This window comes from Phacochoerus africanus, chromosome 11, assembly GCF_016906955.1.
Source record: "Phacochoerus africanus isolate WHEZ1 chromosome 11, ROS_Pafr_v1, whole genome shotgun sequence".
NCBI classification, from domain to species: domain Eukaryota; kingdom Metazoa; phylum Chordata; class Mammalia; order Artiodactyla; family Suidae; genus Phacochoerus; species Phacochoerus africanus.
This window is the reverse complement of record NC_062554.1, coordinates 70,139,394-70,153,763: the sequence shown is the minus strand read 5'-3', so window position 1 is coordinate 70,153,763 and position 14,370 is coordinate 70,139,394. Positions and strand designations below refer to the sequence as shown.

General features: G+C 40.5%; 1 protein-coding gene across 2 annotated transcripts in view; it reads right to left on the bottom strand.

Moving 5' to 3' along the window:
• CDK14 (cyclin dependent kinase 14) overlaps positions 1-14,370 on the bottom strand; it is a 619,947-nt gene that overhangs the window by 486,468 nt on the left and 119,109 nt on the right. The window contains exon 1 of one of the 2 annotated variants that reach the window (XM_047751803.1): positions 13,457-13,589. The exons of the other annotated variant lie outside the window; for it this stretch is intronic. The gene's annotated coding sequence lies outside the window, so the exon portion shown is untranslated. Of the gene's footprint in view, positions 1-13,456; positions 13,590-14,370 lie in introns of those variants that run through there. 2 annotated transcript variants of the gene reach the window in all.

Genomic DNA, 14,370 nt, shown 5'->3' with positions numbered 1-14,370 from the left:
TTTTTGCCTTAGAATAATGCCCTCTCCTTGGGGAGTGAACATGATGAGAGATCACTTCCATGATTCTTTTATGTGAAATGCCAAATGGGAGATTACCCTTGGTGGGCCTAACCAAATCAGGTGAACCCGCTAAAAGCAGTATTTTCTCTAATTGGCTGCAGAAGAGAAAGTCAGAGGTGTTTACATTTCATGCTGTGAACTGCCTATGGGGGCCACACAGCCGAGAACTGGAGAACTGGGTGGATAGGGAGAAGCCTCTAAGGGCTGAGGGTAGTCACTGCCTGACAATCAACAGGAAAACAGGGACCACTGTCCTACAATCACAAGAACATGAGTTCTCCCAAAAACTAGTGAGCCTGTAAAAGGATCCTGAGCCTCAGGTGAGACAACCACAGCCATCACCTTGATTTCAGACTGAGAGCAAAGAAACCAACTATGCCACGCTTGGACTTTGAAACTACAGAGACTGTGAGGTAATAAGCTAGTAAGTATGTGGTGGTAATGTGTTTATTACACAATAGAAAACCAATACACTCACTTTACTGAAATTACCTGAAGCACTTTGATATTTGAACAGAATATTCTTAGAAACATTTTGCAGATACCGTTTTCTGTAGCAGGTCCAGGAGAGATAAGCAATGAGTCTTAAGATGCTATCAGTGAATGACCGTATACTGTGAGTTTCTGCACAACATAACAACACCATGAGCACCGCCACGCCCGTGAACAAGTTCTCCACTTAACTGAATTTATACACAATTTATGCTGATCTCCACTTCGCCTGGGTTCGTGTGAATAATAGCAGGGTCAGGCCTGTTTTGTGCCCGCATCTTCATCCAGGAAAGTAATCTATACTTAAGTTTTCCACTGAGGGCAAAGTGACGGTTCTGGAACAGTTTCAAGTTTCCACGATATTTGGGACAAACAAGTTAAACGTGATCTGGCCATCTCTGTTAACCCACAAGCACAAGAGAAAGCAGAATCTAGACCCTTCCTAAGGATCTGGGGAAATCAAGCCTCACTGACCTCAAGAGCTTGTCAGGCCACTCACCCTGCAGACCCTGAAGTGAAGAGGGAGGGCTTTGGTCTGGAGAAGGATCCGGGCAAGGGGAAGTGAACATGGCACTCATTTCTCCAGCTGCAATTTCTGACAGACGACAGAATACAATCATTGGCATTCACAGGGTACCAGGGAGAAAAGAGTGGGCTGACTGGAGCCATGAAAGAGGGTTCTAGAAGACAGATTATACCCTGGTGCCACTATCCAGTGCCCAAGTCTTCATTTGACTCCTTCCACCAACCTGTCAGCAATCTAAATTAAGCATTTCCCTTATCCAGATGAATCTATCTTTCCACAACAAAATAACTTGTGGCCAGTGCACTAGAAATTCTTGGTGGTAGATACAATCTCATACCATAAGAAAACTAGAGGATAGAAGCACGATAAGTCAAACTGGGGGGAAAAAAAACAGTAGGAACCCATAACCTCCAAAAGGCAGATCTTTCAACCACTCAATGGTAGCCCTCTGATCCACTACTAACTTTCATGTGTGCCCCCAGTGCTCAGATTCTGGCCTATGCTCCAATTTTCCACTATGAAAAAAGAGGACTCCTTGGAAGTAACCTAATTCCAGTTCACAGGGCAGGAAGCACGAAACAGCTGTGAAACATCCAGCTGTTACGAGAAAACTAGAATCCTTTCAAAAATGTCAGGGACAATGCAAGATGGACAAAGGAATCTGCCTACAGGGATTCCTACTGGCCAAACTGTGATTATGTATTTGAGCATCAAAAGCAAAATAAAATTATGGTTAAATGGAACAAGTGAGTTATTGAAAGATCATGAGCCCATTATGATTTTGAGAGAGAGAATCAATACAAAGGACAAATGGCAGTTATAAAGAAAGGATGAATTTAACAGAATACATAGTTGGTTTTCACACATGAAATAGTGAGTAAGCCAAACAGTGCTAGAAAAAGAGGGAACTGTACCAAGAATAGGAATGACTGCTCAGGGCTTGAAAAGAGGGTCTATATAGCACACGTGTAGGAAGAACAGCAGCGTGGGATGTTCCAATAACAAACCAAGTCAATATAACACAATAATCAACTAAAGGGTGTGTGATGTTGCCTAAGCAACATTCTACAAAGAATTCGTTTGGTGGAGAGACACCAGATTGCAAAGAAAATGTACGTGAAGTTACTGTGGAAGGCATTTTTGGGAAAGAAGTTCAATTTCAATAACTAAGTGAAGTTTAACCCTTAAACAGAAAATTCAACTTGACTCCCATCCAATGACTCAGATCTGAATCACTTTGGAAAAATCAAGCAAAACCCCAAGCGTCTACAACTCAGAACCTTTAACCTCAGCTATTCTGAGAGACACTGTTTTCACTTGTGGGTTCGTAAAGATTATCCAATGCCAAGAAAATTCAAGGAACATTATTACTGAAACCCCTGGAAGGAATCTAAATAAGTAGATGTATAATCCCAGGAAGATGGGGAAATAATATGAAATTAATTAAACCCACACTGGTGGTGTTTTAAATAGGATGAGTGTAAGTATAGGAGCATCATGTGCAATAACCCTATGTGTGCATGTTTTCTTTGGGTAAAGCATCTGAAATATGTTAAAATAATCACACTAAATTAGTATCTGAAATTAAAAGAATTTAATTAAGTCAGTAATCAATGCTTAAGGAGACTGAGACAAATTGGTTTTTAAAATTACATTTTGTGTGTGTGTGTGTGAATACACATACGTATTTATATTTAAAGATGTGGGCACTTGACCAAGCACAAAGCCCACTAGCTGTGAATGTTCCAGGCACAGAAGACTCTTGGGCATACCATACCATCAGCTTCCACTGTCCTTTATGCATAGTTTTGTTAGTGCCCTCAGGACAGGGCACACCAAGCCATGGACCAAGCCAATCACAGTAAACAGCTGTACTAGCAGTGCTACCTGAAAACAAGAGACATTCCAATATTAAAAGGAAACAGGATGTTTTCTCCGTGATGGCATTTTTCACACTTCCTTGATCCATTTAGAAACTGAAGTGACAAAATTTACATAAGCAGGGATATCTGATGGTACTTGAGAAGAGATAAAAAGAAGATATCATCACAAATACCAAAATAAACTTCTGTTATTTTTTTTTCCCCAGTAAATTCAATAGAACTTAGAATTTCAAACATGGTTAGAGATGCACCCACACATTTTGGTGTTCATCTGGATCAATTATTTTGGTTCACGCATCATTAACGGAGGGTCTGTATATTAGCTGGCAGGCTCAAAGTGCAGTGAAAATTGTTAGAAATTCAAACAGTGTTGGAGGCTCCAAAAGTCACAGTTGACCTACAATTTTAGCTTGGAGCCATGTAAAATCCAGACAACTGTCTCCCAAACTCACAGCAGTGGATTTGAAGGAGCACAACTTAATTCAGTTAAGGTTGGCATTCATTTCAAGCAAATTCATTGTGGGTTGAAAATTGTCCCTTTGAATCAACTGTTTTCTGGTGATTGGCATTTTACTGAGATCAGAGGGTGATCTTCTCTCCTTCTTCCCTCCACACTCTTCATGAAGCCAAACACCAGAAAAAGAATTGGTTTAAGTCATGATCTTTTTATACTCATGGAAAGAATAACTATGAGCAGTCCCATGCAAATCTGAAATCTGCAAAATTCCTGACCCTGAAATAACCTCATTTGTTTTTTCCCTCATCAATTATCCGATGAGGGCCTGATGGCTCTCCCTTACTCAATACCTTCTCTCAAAATCTGCTCCCAATTAAAAAAAAAAAAAAATTATGGTCATTTACAAGGTTTTGAACACTTCAGAGTACTACCTCCCCCAGAATTATTTTTGAACTTGAAGCATTATAGGATAAAAAGGCTCACCCTTTGTAAAAGAAATCTCAACTATCAAGGGCAGATGGACAAGGTAGTTTGGTAGGAGTGGGAAATGAAGGGGACAAGAGTAGGAGGAATTTCTAATGACAGCTGCCTTCATCTCTAGCCTACACCTGCAAGATCTAAAAGAATGTTGTCCTTTCTTTGGTTGTAACCTTCTTTTTTCTTGTGTGTGTGTGTGTGTGTGTGTGTGTGTGTGCGCGCACGTGCACACACACACAGAGGTGACATTATGAATGGCTACATGGAACGAAAAAATAGAATGTATTATCTATATGAATATAGAGGAATATATGCTTGGGTGTAGTTTTTTGTGTGTGGGGGGATGTGACACACCTGGGCATGCAGAAGTTCCCAAGCCAGGGATCAAACCCTCTCCACAGCGGTAGCCCAAACCTCAGCAATGAAAACGCCAGATCCTTACCCCACCAGGTGAGTCACGAGGGAATCCCTGCTGGAGTGTAGTTTTACTTACAGCTATCTTTTATCAGAACCAACATCTTGCCTAAAGTCACCTTCAAAACATTAGCTGATATACAGGCAAATCTGTGGTCCACATTAAGGCAGAATTGAGTGCCTCAAAACAGGTGACTTCAACTCTCTGGGTCTCCGTCTTCACATCTGTAAAAGGACACAGCTGGCATAAAGAGCGCTTCAGCTCTTCCACAGCTGTACTGCTCTAACTCCAGGCAGTACCTACAGGTAAATGATTTTAAATAGAGCAACTGAAGAGACAAGACCAGACACGTGAATTCACTTCTTTGTGCTTCCTTTTCCTTTCCGTCTGCCTCTGGGTTGTAGGCTTTAGAGAGGAGGCAGACAGGTTCACAGCAGGAACCCGCTCCCCAGAGTTCCAACCTCAGCAGACCTGCCTTCACTCTTACCCTGGCATTGTCTCTCAGTGCTGGTGTCCTGGCCCTTCTGGCCAAGGGATTATTTGCGAGCAGCGTGGGACCGCAGTCATGCTGTAGGACATTTGGTGACCCTGCCTCTGTCTACTAAATGCCAGTCGTGCCCCTCTGGCACTGTCGCCACCAAAAATGCCCTCACGAAGACCTACGTCATTTTTAGATTGTATCTCCTAATTCATCATTTAACTATATGCTGGCTCATGTGACTTCACATCAGCCACTGTGGAATGTGTTTTCACGCATTTAGTTTATTTGCTGAGGTGGGAAGACGCCTTCGTCTTGCTCTGTTTCTCATGTGCTGGTATTTACATGACCAGCCTATAAACACCTGAACACAGAAACTGTGCCTCCATTTCTTTTATGTCCCCAAAGCGCAAAAGACAGCATGAAAATGGGTGCTCTCATTACTCAATATTTACTCAAAGACGATTGTTTCCCTTATTGTAAGCCTTCCCCTTTAACTAAACATAGGCCATTACAAAAATGAATCCTAAGAAATTAGGTAACAATCAGGCACCTTCTAAGATCTTTTCTAGCCAATGAAAAGGCTTCACCAGCTATTTCCAGAATTCAATGTCTATTACTGGGATTTAATGTTAAAATGCTTATTTTCTACTGACTGGTTTCTTAGGGGTCTGACCTAATTTCATCCAATCTAGAATCCATCAGCTAATGGACACAGCCGAATGGAGAACTCTTGAGGCCATCACATTCCTTTATGCCGCTTCAGTGACTCTAGTTTTGTTACAACCTTACCGGGCTTCAGTGTTTATCACCAAGAGAGCTGATTGGTATTTTGCTCGTTCTGTTATGAAATATTTAGGCGGTCTTCCCAGGAGCTTAAACTTGAATATGCCATACTAAAGTGATTTTATTTAGTAGCTTCCCTCCTGTTATAATTATACACTTGATTTAGATATAAGAGAGACAGTTTGCTTAAAGGCTGGCATAGACGGATGCATATATTTGCTGACCTTTAGGGTCTTTATTTGGCACTATTTCCACTAAAAGCCCACAGGGTCAAGGGGAGAAAGAAGAAGAAATGTGAAAATTTCTGCCACCTGACATCCATAATCATACGCCGGTTAAAATTCCATGATTTCATCATGATAAATTTAACAGGACGTTTAATGAACATTAAGAGTGGGGGTTGAAATGCCCCTGCTGTTGTTATTTGTGGCCAATATATGTTTTTTGGGAATGAAGTCGTTGGGGTGATCAGGATTTCATCTGGAATATTCTTTAACCTCTGGCGACCTGTGGACTGACCAGCAGCACAGGCATCACCCAGGATGGCAGCCCCCAGCCTCACCCCAGTCCCACTGAGTCAGATCTGCATTTTAACAAGATTCCCAGAGGATCTGTGTGCACCTGAAAGTTTCAGGGGCAGTGTCTAAACCATATAATAACAGAGTCTGCTGCTACCAGCAAATAAAGGATCAAGATTGTGAAATATGCCAAATATCCGAGAGGCAAAATTTGTTTCAGTCTCTGGGTACAATATGAGTGATCATCAGTTCAATATTCCTTGGGTAGCATTTTGCTCAAACTTCACATAAAAGATCATGGTAATTTCAGGTAATTCTTTAATATAATTTTGAATGCTGAAATAAAATTTTCCAGTAAGGCACACCCAATATAGTCAGGATTTTTTAAAGGCCACACCTGCAGCATATGGAAGTTCCCAGGCTAGGGGTCGAATTGGAGCTGCAACTGCCAGCCTACACCACAGACACAGCAACACTGGATCCAAGCTGCATCTTCAACCTACACCACAGCTTGTGACCATGCTGGATCCTCAACCCACTGGGCAAAGACAGGGATCGAACCCACATCCTCACAAATATTATGCTGGGCTCTTAACCCTCTGAGCCACAAGGGGAACTCCCTATTCAGGAATTTTTTAAAAAAAACAGTGGGATTGGAGTATATGAGGTAAAGAGAAAGAACATACATAGGTTATAATAACATACGTAACATTACTTCCTGCATAGAAACTTATGGATGTATGTGTTTCTAGTAAAGAAGTATTGTTTGGCCATGGGCCACAGTATGAAAAAAATTACCACAAAATTATTCTAAGGAGAATTGAACCAGAGCTTTGCTTTACTCTTTATTTATAAGAGTTTATTTGGTAACTTTGAAGAAAAATTCAAAGGAAGTCATTTCAGGATCCAGAAACAAAATTTTAAAAGGAACTTACATTTGGGAAGAGTGTCATGTAATATAAAACAGGTCCTCCTTTTGCGTGGGGGAACCCTTTGCCTTATGAGGCCCAACTGTACATTTCCCCCCTAGTTGGTCAAAGGACATGAACTCCTACACTCGAACCGAAGGACCTAGCAATTCTGTGGAAGTCAGTCACTGTTTCCACTAAAAACTTCCTAAATATCCCCAAAAAAGTCAAGGGGAAAAAGAAGACGAAGTGTGAATTTTCTGACTCCCACCTGACATCCATAATTATAGGTTGGTTAGAATTCCATCACGGAAAAAAAGACAGCCAGGAGTGTAGTGGTCATATCATATGGCCAAATGAATACACAGTGTTAGGAGGTGCACGAGTGGAATTGACATCTAGATTGCTTCCCCCTCCCACTGAGAGCCAGAGGGCTCAGAAATGGGGCACAGGAAGGGAGAAGCCCCATGCACAGCACAGGAGTGGCTTTGTTGCGATTCCACAAAGCAAAAGCCAACCCTAACCTACACAATTCCCACAGCTGCAGCGGGGAGCTGGAATAGCCATTCTCACCCAAAGAGAAGACTCGAGCTACAGAAAGTGGCGCGCATACTGCATGGCTAATTAGCCTCTTCGTCAAGACCCTACTCCCTCACAGCACTTACTCTAGAAAAGAAAAGGTCTGTTCCTGCACAGAGGGACCTTTTCCCCTCTCTCAGAGAATTTACACATTTAATTATAGCTTTTCTTTTTATCAGGTTTTGTTTTGGGTGCTACCTGGGAAGGAGAAACTAGAGTGTGTTTTCAGAGGACCAAACACTAGGCGGGGGGTGGAGGGTGCTGCCCAATATTAACTATGGCAATTTTAAAACATCTACCATGACAGAAGCCCTAATAACCAATGAACGGATCAGGCTGAACTCAGACTCATAGATGTTCGAAATCAGTAACATGGTCCAGGATGCTATCTACCTGAACACATATGCTTAGCATTTGGGGGCTTTTTTTAACATCATGAGGACAGGAGAAACTCATTTGCCTCAAAGGCTGTGCAAACAAGAGTCTCAGGTGCCTTCTGAATTCTGTTTTCTCTTCCTAGTTTCACTGCACCACCCACAGCTTCTTTGTATTAAACCAGGCTGGTTCTTCCTTCATGTTTATACCTTTCAAATATCTGTAGCTCCCTATTCTGTCCTTCATGTAAGGTAAAGCATCCAGAGGGTAAAATAACATTAAAAATGGAAACTTGAAAAGAAGACCCAACTGGAGGTAGTGACTGATCCACTAGGACCTGAATTTCTTTCCCCTAGTAACCATATGAACAGCATTTAAAAATAAAGATTACAAATATTTTTAAATCCATTCCCTGAAGGAGAAATAAAATTGCGTACTCTCTTCTCACTCTGAAACAGATGGCTATATAAATAAATACAATTCTATCTCCTCACCTATAACAACGACCTTTTTAATAAATTTAGCACATTATTAAGGCTTGAAAAATAATTTGGCAATTGATGTTAAGACTGATGTTAGAAAGTTTAAAAGTTTAATGAATGGTTTTATTTGAATAAAACGAATCTAGGGGCAAACCCCACCAAAGAATTTAGAAAAATATAGGGCACCGCTCAATACAGAATTGGCTTTTGAAGCTCTTAAAACTTTCAGAGAATCATATATGGGTCACTAACCACACAGAGCTTACAAAGAGAAACACAGGGAACAATGAACCTTTGGGGAGAAAATGGAAGTATCTTTCAATGTAGCTTTAACAACTGGTCCATCTATTGTAAAGAGCTAAAGTTTCAGTAAGAATAAACTTGACAGCAATCCATTAATAATAAAGTCCTAACTGCTTTCCTGAAGACTGGTTCTATAAACCTTTCCTGTGACTGAGAAAATTCAATCGTGAATCCTGAGACATCCAAGGTGAAAAGAGCAGAACAGTGGGATAAATGTATCCTGCTGCTTGTCTGCCACCTGAAAACAAACTCCAGTGCTTCCAGGAGCATTTCACTGTCCTCTTTGTATTTTTAGCAAGATCTCATATAGCTGCGGAATAAGCCGCTGGAGCAAACTTGTATCAATAGGGCCAAAGAGGAAGTCTACAGAAAACGACAATCCTTCCAAAACCTGCCAGACGACAACTAGAATACTGAAGCATTCCTTCCCATCTTCCTTGTAGCCACTCAAACCCAATGATACTAAGAAACTGTCATCTATGCTCCATAATCCAGCAAACTAGAGAAAGATCTTGGGCCACATATATCATGCAAGTTGATAGAAAAATGGAAATTAAGGATTTCTAGATGATGGTGACAATGATGATGATGGCTATTACTGAGTTCTTATTATATGAGTGACTATTAAAAATGCTTTATGAGCAGTTTCTCAATCTTTACAACAACCCCTGAGGTACTATTATTATCCCCATTTTACAGATAATTAAATTGAGGCACACAAGAATCAAGTAACATGTCCAAGGCCACACGGAGAGTATGCTCAAGAAATGGGTCTTACTCCAGGATTCTAAGTACAAAGCCCAAGCTCTTGACCACCAGACTGTCTGCCTTACATGTCCCCTGGGACTTCTATCCTGAAAGAAGCAAAGGACAGATCTGACCTGCAACACTTCTCTAATGCAGAAGAAAAGCACTTTCAAAATTTAGCAAAATAACTGCTCTGTGCTTCAAGGTCTCGTGACCCATCCTCCCCTCCTCCTCCTCCCTGCCACTTTCACCACCTAAATTTAACAGGCTTGTAACTAATCTGATTCTCAATCAGCCTCATCTTGAGAGTCAAGTCTGAACATCAAAGCAAGGCAGAAAGCAATGAGATTCACTAAGGACAGGCTGGTGGGAAAGATGGGATGCCTCAGGCATTAGACACTGCCATGCTGAATCTTTTTCTTTCCATGTATGTTCATGCTTCCTGAATAGTATGTTCAAGACATGGCTATAAACTGCTGACTGGCTGCATCTAAGAATCATCAAATTGGTCAATGGCAGATAAATGGACAGCTCTGGGGCCTGAACTTGGCTTTCTAAAAAGGATCCTCTATCAGAAAACCACCTGGATTTAGGAGTAGTATCAGAAAGAAATGTGAGAACGAGAATGCTATGTTGATGAATCCAGGCTTCCCTCACCCAGCAGAAACCTAGTCATTATAGCCTCAAGCTTATACCCTCTCTTATTACCCCCCATAACTCAGACGATACCTGGGTTTCTGAATTGAATGTCCACTGAAAACAGCAGAGGAAGAGAAGGCTTGCAGCACGTGTCAGGAATCTGAGAAGGGTTTCACCCGCCCATTGGCCAAACGAAATGAAATAGATATTACACTACTGGTTGAAGTACCTCCCAGTTCCAAGAGTCTCTGATTCTGCAAGAGGACTTCTACATGATCAGTCTCGGCTTATAAAGTTAGACAGAGTAAAAGGACCAGAAGCAGAGGGTGTAAAATTTGAATGTTAATAATCACAAATGCCACAGTCCAGCCTTCCACTAAATATTTCAGCTGATACTTGCTTTCTGTAAGCAAAGACTTGACATGAAAGTCTAACTAGCTCAATTACCTCACCCAACTACCAGGTCAGGTAAAGAATCCAAGTGTGATATATCCTTAGACCATTCTCTCAATACATTTCCATACCACATTCCTTGCTCTTCCCCCCACCAGGGTTTTATTCTTAGTATCTCTAAATTATCTATCTATTTATTAGATGTCCAGAGAGGTCCATAATGAACCTGATTTAGTGAAATCATGTAAGCAGGGAAATTTGCTATCTTTTCCACATAAAAATCAAAGCATACATTATAAAGAAATAAAATTCTGATACATGGCACAGCACGGATAAACCTTGAAAACATGCTAAGTGAAATAAACCAAATACAAATGGACAAATACTGTATGATTCCACCTGATATGATATGAGTTACCTAGAATAGGCAAATTCACAGACCCAGAAAGCAGACCAGCGATTACGAGGGACTGCAGGGAGGGAGGATGGGGAGTTATCACTAAATGGGTACAGAATATCTGTTCAGGATGAGGAAAAGTTCTGAAAGTGGACAGTGATGATGGTAGCAAAAGACTGTGAATATTCTTATGCCAAAGAATTATACACTTAAAAATGGATCAAATGGAAAATTCTGCTATGCATATATATTATACCACATTTTTTTTTTTTTTGGCTGCACCCACGGCATGTGTAAGTTCCCAGGCCAGGGATCAAACACATACCACAGCAGTAACCCAAGGCACTGAAGTAACGATGCCAGAGCCTTAACTCACCGAGCCACACGGGAACTCCTATACCACAGTTTTAAAAGTGGAAAAAAACCAAATCATATGGCACCTGTTTCACAATTGCCCAAAATGACAAAAAACCTGCCCCAAATTTCTCCTTGAAATATTTTAAAAAGTAGATTGTAAGTTTTATGAGGACAGGAACCAGATCATTTTATTAACTGTTACACAGAAGTTACACTGTTACACAATAGACTCTCCATAAATATTTGTTTAAAAAATAAATTATTAAAAGAAAATAGAAGGATTCTCCTAGAGAGGAAAGTATAAAAGGCATAAAATTTACTTATTCATACAAAAGTATAAGCAGTATATTCCCAAGAAAATACTGGGAGCTTCCTCTATCCAAGCTCCTTCAGGAAGGGGATGTATCTCTTTTCATCTCTTTCACACACATCTTATGAGGTCTTACACAGAATAGATGGCTGATAAATGTTTGCAGAATGAGGAATAAAAAACTCTATGATTGTAAAATCAATGTCATATTACTGCTCTACTCTTTGCCTTTTTAAAAATTACTTACTTTTTATAAACATACAACTCCTCTGTCACAGGGCGGAAAGCTTACACAAAGTGAAGGTAAAAAATATAAATAGCTAGAACAAATCATTCTCAGAAAATGAAACAGCAAACACAGGGCATAACACCTTCTGAATAGAAAAAAGTTGGGGGTTTTTTCTGTTTTTTTTTTAAAGAACTGAAGTATAGAAAAGAACAGTATAGCTCATCTTGATTTTTTTAGGAAATAATAAACAGTCAAAATAAATGTTCAACTCTCTTTGGAAGAAAATTCTAACATTCATTCTTAAAAATCAATGTCCAACCTTTATAATAAATAGTTGAGTAAAGATTAGAAGAATATTTAAGGCTCCTCCCTTCTCCCTCAAAAATTCTAGTGAAGTGAAACATTATCAATATTTCTCTCAATTAGCCTATCAAGTAATCAGGTGATCTTTCTTAAAAATACTTACGTTACAAAATTACACACAACTGGGGCTTATGGCCAACATGCCACCGCAAGTAACTGATGCTTTTCTCAACTAATATTCACTAATACCTACATCATTTACATTTTACGGAAAGTACTTAAAGTATACATAAGTAGAATTTTTGAAGCAAAAAAAAAAAATCAAATGCTGACATCCTTAACATTCAGTACCTATATAATAGATGGATCCTTATAAATTCACCAGACCATGTAATGTAGTAGTCTCACTTTGAACAATATTAAAACACATCCTTGAACTTCAACCACCCCCCACCCCCAATACCACGTGCCAATTAACAAAGGAAATAGGAATTCAACCTCTGTAGATACATATCAAGGTTTACATTTCTGTCTCTCAATTGTTATCTTCTCCACCAGCAGGTAAGCATCATTTGGAAGGAGGCTGTCTGCTGCCCCGGTCCTTCATGCATGCAGGACTTCTCCATTAGCATCCAAAATGCTAACAGTCCACTCTCAGAGCCAGCACTTCAAGCAGGACTGCAAGGATTATCACTTCCATACATGAAAGCATAACCACTACAGGTGTAAGGATGCAAAATACCAGCACAGTGACCTGTGCCAGGCAGCACACACTTAAAGCAGGTGCATTTCTGTGCTCCAGAAGGGAGGGGGTGGGAAGAGCAGGGAGGAAGCCCCAGATCTCTGATATATTAGAGATGTTTATGGCACTCAGATCCAATCCAGCTAATTCATGGACATCGGTTTACCCAAATGAAAAAAGTGATCTCCCATCCTTCACCGGCTTGACTAAGAGGGCATTCAGCCAAGCATAGCCAGGCAAAGGTCTCTTTAAGACGTAATAAATAAGACGAGTTTCAGAAGAAATAAGACTCAGCTATGGCAAAGCAGCACAGTCGCAAAGCTTTCCTCTTCTCACTGCTCCCGGTGTTTACAAACTACAAGCAGTAGCCTCAGGAACCTCAAGAGACTCTCCGGTGGGTAACCTCCCGTCAGATCTTTAGTTTAAACAGCCCCTTGATTAATCTGTGATGTTTTGGGCAGTTAAATAGAAGGGGGTGAGTTAAATGACAAGCACAAAATGAATCCTTTTCAAGTTGTAAATGAGTGAGTCAGGATTCAGACTTGCCGAGATGCTCCAAATTAAAACCCTTGCTCTAATTTTAAGCATGCTCTGTCTTACCGTTTTGCTGTTGTCTCTCCTGGGCTCAAATCACCTGGAACTCTTTAACATGTCCCTAGCAATGTGTTTGCACCAGGCCAGGCTCATACAGCAACTGAATTCACATCTTTCTGCACTAGCAAGCTGAAATGGTACGGCCGTACTACAACCAAGAAAGGGGGAAGCAAAAGCAAAAGCAAAAAAAAAAAAACCAAACACCCAGAAATCACCTAGAGAACCTAATCTCAATGAAATAAGACCAAAAATAGTTTAGAAGAACACAAAGGACATGCTAGTGTTCAGCGTCAATAGCTTTTAACAGTTTAATTTTTTCCCAAAAGAATCTAATTTTTTTTTTTTCTCCAAACACGATGGACTTGCCTGTGGAGTTCCCAGGAAGGCAGAGTAACCGGGCTCTGCAGCAGCATTGCAGCCAAAGTAACCGTGCATATGCTGTCCAGGCAATTCACAACATACTGTCTCTTCAGAAAGATATTGATTGCCAATGCAGGGCTGCTTCAAAAGAATACAGAATGGGAGCCAAACAGCTAATGGTGATTGCATAGGAGGAAAAACATTTAATCAAGGGGATGCACCTCATCACGCTCAATTCAATTTTTTAAAAGCTCTGGGGCAAGCCAGGAAGTGTCTTGAGTGACAACCCCATTCAACAGTAATCTGAGGTCGGAGAGAAGGCCAAGTTTAGGCTACCATCATTTGTGCTGCAAAAGCCACTAAAATGGTTGAATGTGTCTATGTGTGTAGATTTTTCATATGCAAATGGGGCATGAGGAGAACTCTAATAAAACAACCACACACCAAATACAGGAGGTTAAAAAAAAAAAAAAAAAAAGCACAGGTATAGCATCTATGGAACCAAAGTGATAAAATACAGAGTTATGAGCCTGCAGAATTCTTGATGGGGTTATAGTTCA